Here is an 11608-nt window from a genome sequence, read left to right as displayed (position 1 = left end):
TATTTCTTTTAGCTAATCTTGATAACTTTCACTCTTCTTACACGATAAATTCATCTTCTTAATTATGTCTTTTCTTTCTCCCCACCTTCCCCCCCTACTCCCCCCCCCCCCGCAGAATAAATAGAGTCCCAGGCAAGGCAGAGTTCACTGGGGGTGCCCAAGCCGGATTCACCCACCCTTTCGGCTCCAGCCTAAGCGGGGCTACAGCTTTCAAGAGAAGCAGCAGTCTCTTCCTGGTCCTGGTGTCCCAGTGGGGTCACTGGGAGGGACTAGTGTGGTCCTGCGAGTCCCATCGCCGGCTCCCTAGGCATTCCATTCGTCTGTGAGCAGGGAAGGGGGTGCCGCAGCCTCCTCGGTTGTCCCAACCCTGCTTCTCTTTTCCCTGTCCTTCCTCTGGTAGACGGAGTGAAGCTTGTTGATTAAGATTTTGTCCTCCCCCTCGTTGCTGATCTGCTCCTTGAGCAGGCGGAAGACCTTCCGCGGGCCCCGTACCACCTGGGTGGTGAGGTAGATCACCGCCAGCAGCAGGGCCAACACCAGGAAGACGAAGAAGGTATTTTCCACCAGGTACCGGTGCACCCAGGGTCTCCAGGAGACCCTGGGCCCGCAGCCTCCAGATGGCGCACCCACACCTGCCGGCCTCGGACACGCCGTCCAGGGTCCGGAAGGGGCTGCGGATGCTTGAGGGCTTCACCTGCCAGCCGGCCGGCGTATCAGAGGAAGACGGCGGCGCCCACGACAGCGAGGAAGCAGGGCAGCGTGAGGACGGCAGTGCTCACATGCTAGGCCGGCCAGGGCCGGAGCGGCGCCTGGCAGTTGGCCAGAAGGCTGGTCCCCTTGAGTAGAAGACGAGCAGCAGCTTGATGATCTGCACAGCGTGGAGGAGGGAAGAGAAGAGCACCCCCAGCCAGGTCAGAGTCTGCCCCTAAATCAGCTCCAGAACGTTCCGGGCAATGTCATACTCAGGCTTCCGCCTCCTCTTCAGCTTCTTCTGGGAGATCATCCACCACATCAATTTCCCGAAAAGCGTGTCCAGCAGCGCGTGAAGACAAAGTTCATCACCAGGAACCGGTACAGCTCCTGGCCCGCGAAGTCCTCCCAGCACTGGCCTTCCCCGCCCACCCTGCGGCCCAGCCAGGGGCAGCACAGTGTCCCCAGGATGGCCAGCCTGAGGATGAGGTTCCTGCAGATGGCCGCGTACAACTCCAGCACCGGGGAGTCATGCGGCTCCAGGGCGGCCAGGCCACGGCACAGGTAGGGGGCCCCAGGTTGAGGAGGCCCACCACCAGGGGCAGGACCAGCAGCCTCCAGATTCTGCATCATGAACTCCGAGATGTGGATGACCACAGCGCAGCCCAGCGCGGTCCCCAGGTACAGCAGCCACACGAGTCCCAGCACGGCCGCCTGCCGCAGCCTCCCACAGACGCTCCTGGGGCTCTGCCGCAGCGGCCACTCAGCTGGCAGCTCCTTGTCCGGGTGCCAATGTTGTCTGTTGTCTTGCTGGAGGCGGAAGGCCTGCTTCTGCATCACCTTGCAGTCCCAGGAGCAGAAGGTGGTGATGGAATGGATGTCAGAGGTGCTGCCCACCCGGTAGCTCTCCCCAAAAGAGTGAGCCATGCTGTACACCAGGGTGACACAGGAAATGAAGAAGCCCACGCCCACAGTGAAGAGATAGTCCAGGGGCATGTTGCAGGGCAGGCTACCCGCCCTGGGTGTGTGTCGGCCGCCACCCAGGGGGCTGCCACACGGCTGATCCAGTGTGGCATTACTGTAGTGGCCGTAATACATGACTGTGTGGGTGAAGCAGCTTATGCCTGTGAGGAGGAGCTCCAGGCATGTGCAGATGGCAGCAGGTCCCGGGCGGAAGGCGGCCTGCGGACCCACGATGAAGGCCACCAGTGGCAGCAGCAGGAGGGCGTTGAAGGCCAGCAGGGTTTTGAGGAAGAGACAGTAGATCACGCTGGAGCCTAACTGGCCCCTGATACGTTTCAGGGCGTAGCGCCACAGCGTCAGGGCCTGAAGGCCCGAGAGCAGCGCCAGCGCTAGGCTGTGCAAGGCATATCTGAGCCAGCCGCAGCAGGAGCAGATCTCGCCATGGCCCCTCTGGCCCTTCCACTTCCCCCTAGTGTTCCGGCTCTTCTCTCGCAGGCCGCGTTTCTCAGCCAGGCTTAAGGGCATCCCTCAAAGCACGTGGTCCCACTGCGCCACCGCCAGGCCCTAGAGCTCCTTCACCAGGAGGCTCCGCTCCTCCTCCGTCTCCTCCTCCCGGCTGTGGAGTCCAGCTCCAGGTTGTACAGGTGGAGGCTGGGCCGGGCGGAGCACACCAAGTCCCCCAGCAGGGCCAGGCAATGGTGCGGTTGGGCGTGCTGGCCAGGATGCGGAGTGTGGCTGTGCTGTGGGTACCCTCGGGCCCCAAGAGTGTCTGCTGGCCACTCGCTGTGGTCCCCCTCTCCCTCTGCTGCAGCTCCAGCCCCTCCTGGGCCTCCCAGCAGTTCTGCTCTTGGATGAGCTGGTGGAAGGAGTCGCTGTGCATGTCACTGTCATCCTCTCATCGTAGGGGCTGGGCTCCTGACTGGGAGGCGCCAGGGAGGAGGGAAGATGTCTTTTCTTTCTTTTTTTGACGGAGTCTCACTCTGTTGCCAGGCTGGAGTACAGGAGCAAGATATTGGCTCACTGTAACCTCTGCCTCCAAGGGTTCAAGCCATTATCCTGCCTCAGCCTCCCGAGTGGCTGGGACTACCGGCATGCACCACCACGCCCAGCTAATTTTTATATTTTTAGTAGAGATGAGGTTTCCGATATTGGCCAGGATAATCTCGATCTCTTCACCTCGTGATCCACCTGTCTCAGCCTCCCAAAGTGCTGGGATTACAAACATGAGCCACCACGCCTGGCCAATGTTTTTTCAACAAGTGGAATTCACATTAATAAATCAAAGGAGGGAGGGAATCCTTCCCAAATGATTTTGTGAGACCGACATCGTCCTGATACCAAAACCCGGCAGAGACTCAACAAGAAAAGAAAACTTCAGGCCAGTATACATGATGAACATAGATGCGAAAATCTTCAATAAAATACTGGCAAACTGATTGCAACAGCACATCAAAAAGCTTATCCATCACGATCAAGCAGGCTTCATCCCGGGGATGCAAGGCTGGTTCAACATACACAAGTCTATAAACGTAATTCACCACATAAACAGAACCAAAGACAAAAACCACGATTATCTCAATAGATGCAGAGAAGGCCTTTGACAAAATTCAACAGCCCTTTATGCTAAAAACTCTCAATAAACTATGTATCAACGGAACATATCTCAAAATAATAAAAGATATTTATGACAAACCCACAGCCAATATCGTACTGAATGGAGGAAGCATTCCCTTTGAAATCTGGCACTATACCAGGATGCCCTCTCTTACCACTCCTATTCAATATAGTATTGGAAGTTCTAGCCAGAGCAATCAGGGAAGAAAAGAAATAAAGGGTATTCAATTAGGAAGGGAGGAAGTCAAACTGTCTCTATTTGCAGATGACATGATTGTATATTTAGAAGACCCCATCGTCTCAGCCCAAAATCTCCTTAAACTGATAAGCAACTTCAGCAAAGTCTTAGGATACAAAATCAATGTGCAGAAATCACAAGCATTCCTTTACACCAATAACAGACTTAAAGGGAGCCAAATCAAGAACAAGCTGCCATTTGCAATTGCTACAAAGAGAATAAAATACCTAGGAATACAACTAACAAAGGATATAAAGGACCTCTTCAATGAGAACTACAAACCACTGCTCAAGGAAATAAGAGAGGACACAAACAGACGGGAAAACATTCCATGCTCATGGAATGTAAATTAGTTTAACCATTGTGGAAGACTGTGGTGATTCCTCAAGGACCTAGAAATAGAAATTCCATTTGACCCAGGAATCCCATTACTAGGTATATATCCAAAGGATTATAAATTGTTCTATTATAAAGACACATGCAGACGTATGTTCATTGAGGCGCTGTTTGCAATAGCAAAGACCTAGAACCAACCCAAATGCCCATCAATGATAGACTGGACAGGGAAAATGTAGCACATGTACACCATGGAATACTATGCAGTCATAAAAAATGATGAGTTTTTGTCCTTTGTAGGGACATGGATGAACCTGGAAACCATCATTCTCAGCAAACTGACACAAGAACGGAAAATCAAACACTGCATGTTCTCACTCATAGGTCGATGTTGAACAATGAGAACACATGGACACAGGGAGGGAAGCATCACACACTGGGGCCTCTTGGGGGGGAAATAGGGTAGGGACAGTGGGGGGTGGGGAGCTGGGGAGGGATAATGGGAGAAATGCCAGATATGGATGATGGGGATGGAGGCAGCAAACCACATTGCCATGTATGTACCTATGCAACAATCCTGCATGTTCTTCACATGTACCCTAGAACCTAAAGTGCAATAAAAAAATAAATAAATAGCCGGGCGCGGTGGCTCAAGCCTGTAATCCCAGCACTTTGGGAGGCCGAGGCGGGTGGATCACGAGGTCAAGAGATCGAGACCATCCTGGTCAACACGGTGAAACCCCGTCTCTACTAAAAGTACAAAAAATTAGCTGGGCATGGTGGCACGTGCCTGTAATCCCAGCTACTCAGGAGGCTGAGGCAGGAGAATTGCCTGAACCCAGGAGGCGGAGGTTGCGATGAGCCAAGATCGCGCCATTGCACTCCAGCCTGGGTAACAAGAGCGAAACTCCGTCTCAAAAAAAAAAAATTAAATAAATAAATAAATAAATAAAATAAAAAAATAAATCAAAGGAGGAACATTGTATGATCATCTCTCTTAATGCTAGAAAATCAAGCAATAAAATTCACTTCCTCTTTAGAAATAAGAAGAGAACCTCCTTAATATGAAAGAGGGTACCTATAATAAAACTTCCACCAAATCTCATGGTTTAATGTATGAGGAATTCTTCTAAACTGTGGGAGCTTTTTTTTTTTTAACACTGGTAACTAAATAGGCCAGTAAAATGGGGGTACTCTGTCACTGTCAATGCTCACCATGATATTACAGGTCTTGATCAATACAATAAGACCAGAAAAAGAAAGAAGGAGTATAAAGATTGGAGAGGAAGAGATTTATTCACAGATTTCTTCATGATAATTCACATAGAAAATAATGATAAGAATAGCTAAATTTTTTTTTTTTTGAGATAGGATCTTGCTCTGTTGCCCAGGCTGGAGTGCAGTGGCACAATCTCAGCTCACTGCAACCTCTGCCCCTGCCCTCCCACAGGCTCAAGTGATCCTCCCACCTCACCTTCCCGAGAAGCTGGGATCACAGGCATGTGCCACCACCCCCAGCTGATTTTTTTTTTTTTTTTTTTGAGATGGAGTCTTGCTCTGTTGCCCAGGTTGGAGTGCAGTGGCATGATCTCGGCTCACTGAAACCTCTGCCTCCTGCCTCCTGGGTTCAAGCGATTTCCCTGACTCAGCCTCCTGAGTAGCTGGGACTATAGGCAAGTGCCACCACGCCCAGCTAATTTTTGTATTTTAAGTAGAGTTGGGGTTTCGCCATCTTGGCCAGGCTGGCCTTGAACTCCTGACCTCGTGATTCACCTGCCCCAGCCTCCCAAAGTGCTAGGACTACAGGTGTGAGCCACTGTGCCCAGCCTGTTTTGTATTTTTTATAGAGATGGAGTTTTGCCATGTTGCCCAGGTTGGTCTGGAACTCCCAGACTCAAGCAATCCACCAGCCTTGGCCTCTCAAAGTGCTGAGACTACAAGCCTGAGCCACTCACACCCAGCCAAGAATAGCTAAAATTTATTGAGCACCTAATATGTGCAAATTCTGTGCAGTAACCATTACATGTATAATGCCTTTAATGTATAATTAAATAATGCCATTTAGTCCTACTTCAAAAAAAATCTAGAAGATAGGAGCAAGTATTGCTCACATCTTACAGATAGTGACAATTATTATTATTATTTGAATTGCTTTATTTGGGAAAAGTGCTTCTTACAAAAGGGCAGCTGCAAAATATAGAGAGCTCTGCAACAATTATTTGTATTTTCAAAAAGTGAAAGAATGGGTGGGATCCAAGGAATCCAAGCAGTAGGTGGACAAACCAGGAGCAACCCCGAGTTATTTTCAGGAAACAAAGCGACAAAATACAAAGGTAAAATTTCCAATCAAGGAATTCTTCAAACAACCTAATTTTAGCTAGTCTTAGGGATTCCCAAAAGTATGTCTTATTACTGCAAATCCATTACTCCACTACAATAAACACCTTAGAACAGAGTTTTGAATCATATCTGTCTATGTGAAAGCTCAGGGGTGGAATGACACAAATACCCACAAAAACAAGCACAAAAACCCAACAACAAAAATGCCCCAAATGAGGACAAAGAATTCTCAGAAAGTGCCTGTACTGGAAAGGTTAGACCGTAAAACATTAAATACAACTGTGCATCCAAGACTCAGTTTGTGTTAACATATGGGATAACCAGGTAGTTTTAACCTCTATGGCTAACCTCGTTTCACTGTTTATATAAACAGAGCTAGAACTGCTATATTGACAACTACCCATATACTGCTTTGTCCTTTAAGATCTATCTGCCGCACAAGGCTTAAACCACGAAACCAAGTTTTTCTACTAAGGCTAAGAATACTACATCTATGCAGGGTTGAGAAGCTTATCATACACCCACACCCCTTTCCTCAATGAGTTTCCAGAAGTGGTTTGTTCGTTGGGCCCAGTATCTGCTTGATGTTCCCACTTTCTGTCTCTGTGCTCCTCTCTATGGCCATCAGGGTACACATTCCTGTAAAAACAGTTCCCTCCAAATGGGCAGCTACCATGTGCTTCATCAAAATACCTTCATGCCTTATTTCTCATTGCTTCCTTGTATTTCTGAATGAGTTTCTGCTTCTCTTCTTTCTCCTCCACCCAGCACTCACTTGGAATGACAAAGTTATATGTGATACGGCATTCTGGGCAGGGCTTTATGATTTTGCTCTCAAATTGCTTAGCACTCCTCCACTTGCGAATGCACTTGAGACAGTAGGTGTGATTGCAGTTGGAGAGGATCCTGAAGCAGTGCTCTCTGGGGTTGGCTTTCCTGGGAGACCACCTACCTCCATGCAGATCCTACACACCATGTCCTTGCTGCGCTGCACAGCGAATGAGAGCTCCGTGTCCTTCTCAATGCACAATTTTACATGCTGTGATCTCTCGGTAGCATCCATCGGATGCAGGACCTGCAGCCCACACATGTCACATGAATCTCCATGGAGATAACACACAGTTCTAATATCAGCACTCTCCTATTACAGCATAGGGGCACAGCTGCTTCTTTGTTTCCATGGCAGTTTTTTTTTCTTTTTCCTGAGTCTTCCTTGGTCACTGAGCCCTGCAGGCGTGCTTCAGTGCAGGAAGGCCCAGTACGGCCACAATAGGGTTCCCCAAGAACAAACTCAGTAGAATTCACCCAGTCCTCTGAGCCTGCTCCTACAGTTGCAAAGTTTGAATTTCTTGACTCAGGTGTGCCTGTATTCATTTCAACAAGTGATCCAACTATCAATGAGAGACTTGAGGAAGCAGCAAGGGATGACTTTGTAGTTAGCTCTGCAGCAGTTCCTTCTTCCTGTTTCAATGGCTTGCTATGTTCATATTTGCAGCGGTCTCCATAAATACAGTACCCTCGCTGAAAATACATGCACACTACACCATGTGGACTCTCAGAGAGGTCATGCAAGTAGTGACAGTTATCTCCTTCCTTAAACCCCATGAATATAATACCTGCAGGTGACCTGTTTAGTCCAGCCACTGCCACTGTGTTCACTGCTGCTCCTGCTCCTGATGTGGCTGTTGTTTGGGAGCTGCAGCCTCCGCCATTACTGTTTATGATAGTGACAATTATTATTCCTATTTTACAATTAGTGACGCTAAGGCACAGAGAAGGCAAGAAATTCACTCAAAATCAAACCTAAACAGTTTGTTTCTAGGGCCTGAAATTTCAACCACTAGCCTATATTATAACTTACTGTCATCAACGCAATTTCGTGGCAGACAAAACAAGGTATGAAAAGTATTCAAGCTCTGATGGAATAAAATTAATATGTCTTTAGAGCCGAAGGTGAAGCCATATCAGTGATTCTCAACCTTGGCTGTATATTAGAACCACCAGAGGAGGTTTGAAAAATCCTGATACCTAGACTGTACCCAGGCCAATTACAGCAGAATTTTGGGAGATGGGTGGAAGGCCACCCACATAGTTGTTAAAAACAACTACATTAAAATATCTTAAGATGGCTGGGGGCTGTGGCTCACGCCTGTAATCCCAGCACTTTGGGAGACCATAGCTGGTGGATCACCTGAGGTCAGGAGATCAAGACCAGCCTGGCCAACATGGTGAAACCCAGTCTCTACTAAAAATACAAAAATTAGCTGGGTGTGGTGACATGCACCTGCAATCCCAGCTACTCGGGGGAATGAGGCAGGAGAGTCACTTGAACCCAGGAGGTGGAGGTTGCCCTGAGCCAAGAGCATTCCAGCCTGGTGACAGAGTGATACTTCATCTCAAAAAAAAATCTTAAGAGGCTCAGGTATCTACTCAAACTGTGGTAGAAGTTTCTATTCCTGCAACCTGAGTGAGGTTGCAAACTTTGACCGATGAATTACAGAAGGGTGTAACTTGAATCCAGAAGAAGGATATGGACTAGAAGTCCCCTGTTGTCATGGTGACTACAAAAAGGACTCAGTATATCCACATGTAGCTCAGGTAGAATCATTCTGGAAGCCTGCAAAGCTCAGATCCTGCTCCCCAGTGTCAAATCCCTGACTGATGATGACCTTATTGTGTTAATAAATGGTCAACTCTATAGCTTCAACTTGTTTAGGATGTCAACCTCTGCCTTCCTGACAAGATAGCTATCTCACAGCCATGAGCTGTTGAGTCAGTCACCTCATCTTGGCCTCCTGAGATGGTAACTCTATCATGGTTGTAAATTCTTGACCTAGTAATCCAAACTCCCTGGAGATGCTAGAATTCAGTGAGTGAGTGGCTTTTCGAACATGAAAAGGCTTAGAATTAAAAACAGAGATGCTAAATAAATCAAACCTATTATGTTAATTTTGTTTTTAATAAGTTCATGTGTGGGGGGGGTATGGTACTTAAAGTGTAATTTTAATATAATGTGGCATATTGAAGGATCCAATAATTAGCTTAATTTGATCAATTAGACCTGTGAGGTGTATGAAAGTTTAATTAGGCTTATAAATAGTATTGGAATATTTGACAATTAGACCTAATAGATTTACGTGTTTCATATACATAATAACTTTTAGTTGAGTACTTGGGAAGGATTTGCTTATCGGAGGTGGGACATTTTGAGTTTTTAAAAAATTTATTTATTTATTTTTTTAAATTTCCTATAGGTTATTGGGATACAGGTGGTGTTTGGTTACATGAGTAAGTTCTTTAGCGGTGATTTGGGGGATTTTGGTGCACCCATCACCTGAGCAGTATACATGCACCCTATTTGTAGTATTTTATCCCTTGCCCCCTTCCACCCTTCTCCCTAAGTCCTCAAAGTCCATTGTGTCATTCTTATGCCTTTGCATCCTCATAGCTTAGCTCCCACATATCAGTGAGAACATACGATGTTTGGTTTTCCATTCCTGAGTTACAGCACTTAGAATAATATTCTCCAGTCTCATCCAGGTCACTGCAAATGCTGTTAATTCATTCCTTTTTATGGGTGAATAGTATTCCATTGCATATATATGCCACAGTTTCTTTATTTACTCATTGATTGATGGGCATTTGGGTTGGTTCCACAATTTTGCGATTGCGAATTGTGCTGCTATAAACGTGTGTGCAAGTATCTTTTTCGTATAATGAACTCTTCCTCTGGGTAGATACCCAGTAGTGGGATTGCTGGATCAAATGATAGTTCTATTTTTAGTTCTTTAAGGAATCTCCACACTGTTTTACATAGTGGTTGTACTAGTTTACATTCCCACCAGCAGTGTAGAAGTGTTCCCTGATCATCTCACCCATGCCAACATCTACTGTGTTTTGATTTTTTGATTATGGTCATTCTTGCAGGAGTAAGGTGGTATCGCATTGTGGTTTTGATTTGCATTTCCCTGATCATTAGTGATGTTGAGCATTTTTCATATGTTTGTTGGCCATTTGTATATCTTTTGAGTATTGTCTACTCATGTCCTTAGCCCAATTTTTGATGGGATTGTTTAGCTTTTTCTTGCTGATTTGTTTGAGTTTGTTGTAGATTCTGGATATTAGTCTTTTGTCAGATGCCTATATTGTGAAGATTTTCTTCCACTCTGTGGGTTGTCTGTTTACTTTGCTGACTGTTCCTTTTCCCGTGCAAAAGCTTGTTAGTTTAATTAAGTCCCAGCTATTTATCTTTGTTTTTATTGCTTTTACTTTTGGGTTCTTGGTCATGAAATCCTTGACTAAGCCAACATCTAGAAGGATTTTTCCAATGTTATCTTCTAGAATTTTTCTAGTTTCAGATCTTATTTTTAAGTTCTTAATCCATCTTGAGTTGATTTTTGTATAACGTGAGAGATGAGGATCCAGTTTCATTCTCCTACATGTGGCTAGTCAATTATCCCAGCATCATGTGTTGAAAAGGGTGTGTTGGCCAGGCGCAGTGGCTTATTCTTGTAATCTCAGCACTTTGGGAGGACAAAGTGAGTGGATCACGAGGTCAGAAGTTCGAGACTAGCCTGGCCAACATGGTGAAACCTCGTCTCTACTAAAACTACAAAAATTAGCCGGGTGTGGTGGCAGGTGCCTATAATCCCAAGTACTGGGGAGGCTGTGTAACCCAGGAGGTGGAGGTTGCAGTGAGTTGAGACTGTGCCATTGCACTCCAGCCTGTGAGAGAGACTTCATCTCAGAAAGAAAGAAAGAGAGAGAGAGAGAAAGAAAGAAAGAAAGAAAAGAAAGAAAGAAAGAAGGAAGGAAGGAAGGAAGGAAGGAAGGAAAGAAAGAAAGAAAGAAAGAAAGAAAGAAAGAAAGAAAGAAAGAAGGAAAGAAAAGAAAGAAGGGAGGNAGGAAGGAAGGAAGGAAGGAAGGAAGAAAGGAAGAAAGGAAGGGAAAGGAAAGGAAGAAAGGAAGGGAAAGGAAAGAAAGAAAGAGAAAGAAGGGAAGAAAGGAAGGAAGGAAGGAAGGAAGGAAGGAAGGAAGGAAGGAAGGAAGGAAGGAAGGAAGGAAGGAAGGGGTGTCCTTTCCCCACTTTATGTTTTTGTTTGCTTTGTCAAAGATTAGTTGGCTGTAAGTACTTGGGTTCATTTCTGGGTTCTCTATTCAGTTCCATTGGTCTATAGGCCTATTTTTTATGCCACTATGCTGTTTTGGTGACTATGGCCTCATAGTATAGTTTGAAATCAGGTAGCATGATGCCTCCCAATTTGTTCTGTTTGCTTAGTTTTACTGTGGCTATGTGGGCTCTTTTTCTAAAAGAGCTATATTAATTTTAGAATTTTTTTCATAATTCTGTGCAGAATGATGGTGATATTTTGGTGGAAATTGCATTGAATTTGTAGATTGCTTTTGGCAGTATAGTCATTTTCACAA

At 46.2% G+C, this 11608-nt stretch overlaps 1 pseudogene; it reads right to left on the bottom strand.

Annotated features, from left to right (window-relative positions):
• Window positions 1–294: 294 nt before the first annotated feature.
• On the bottom strand, window positions 295–8997 carry LOC108313420 (annotated as a pseudogene).
• Window positions 8998–11608: the final 2611 nt, after the last annotated feature.

This window comes from Cebus imitator, unplaced genomic scaffold, assembly GCF_001604975.1.
Source record: "Cebus imitator isolate Cc_AM_T3 unplaced genomic scaffold, Cebus_imitator-1.0 Scaffold136, whole genome shotgun sequence".
NCBI lineage: Eukaryota > Metazoa > Chordata > Mammalia > Primates > Cebidae > Cebus > Cebus imitator.
Note: the sequence above shows the minus strand (reverse complement) of the source record. Positions and strands in the feature narration are given on the sequence as shown.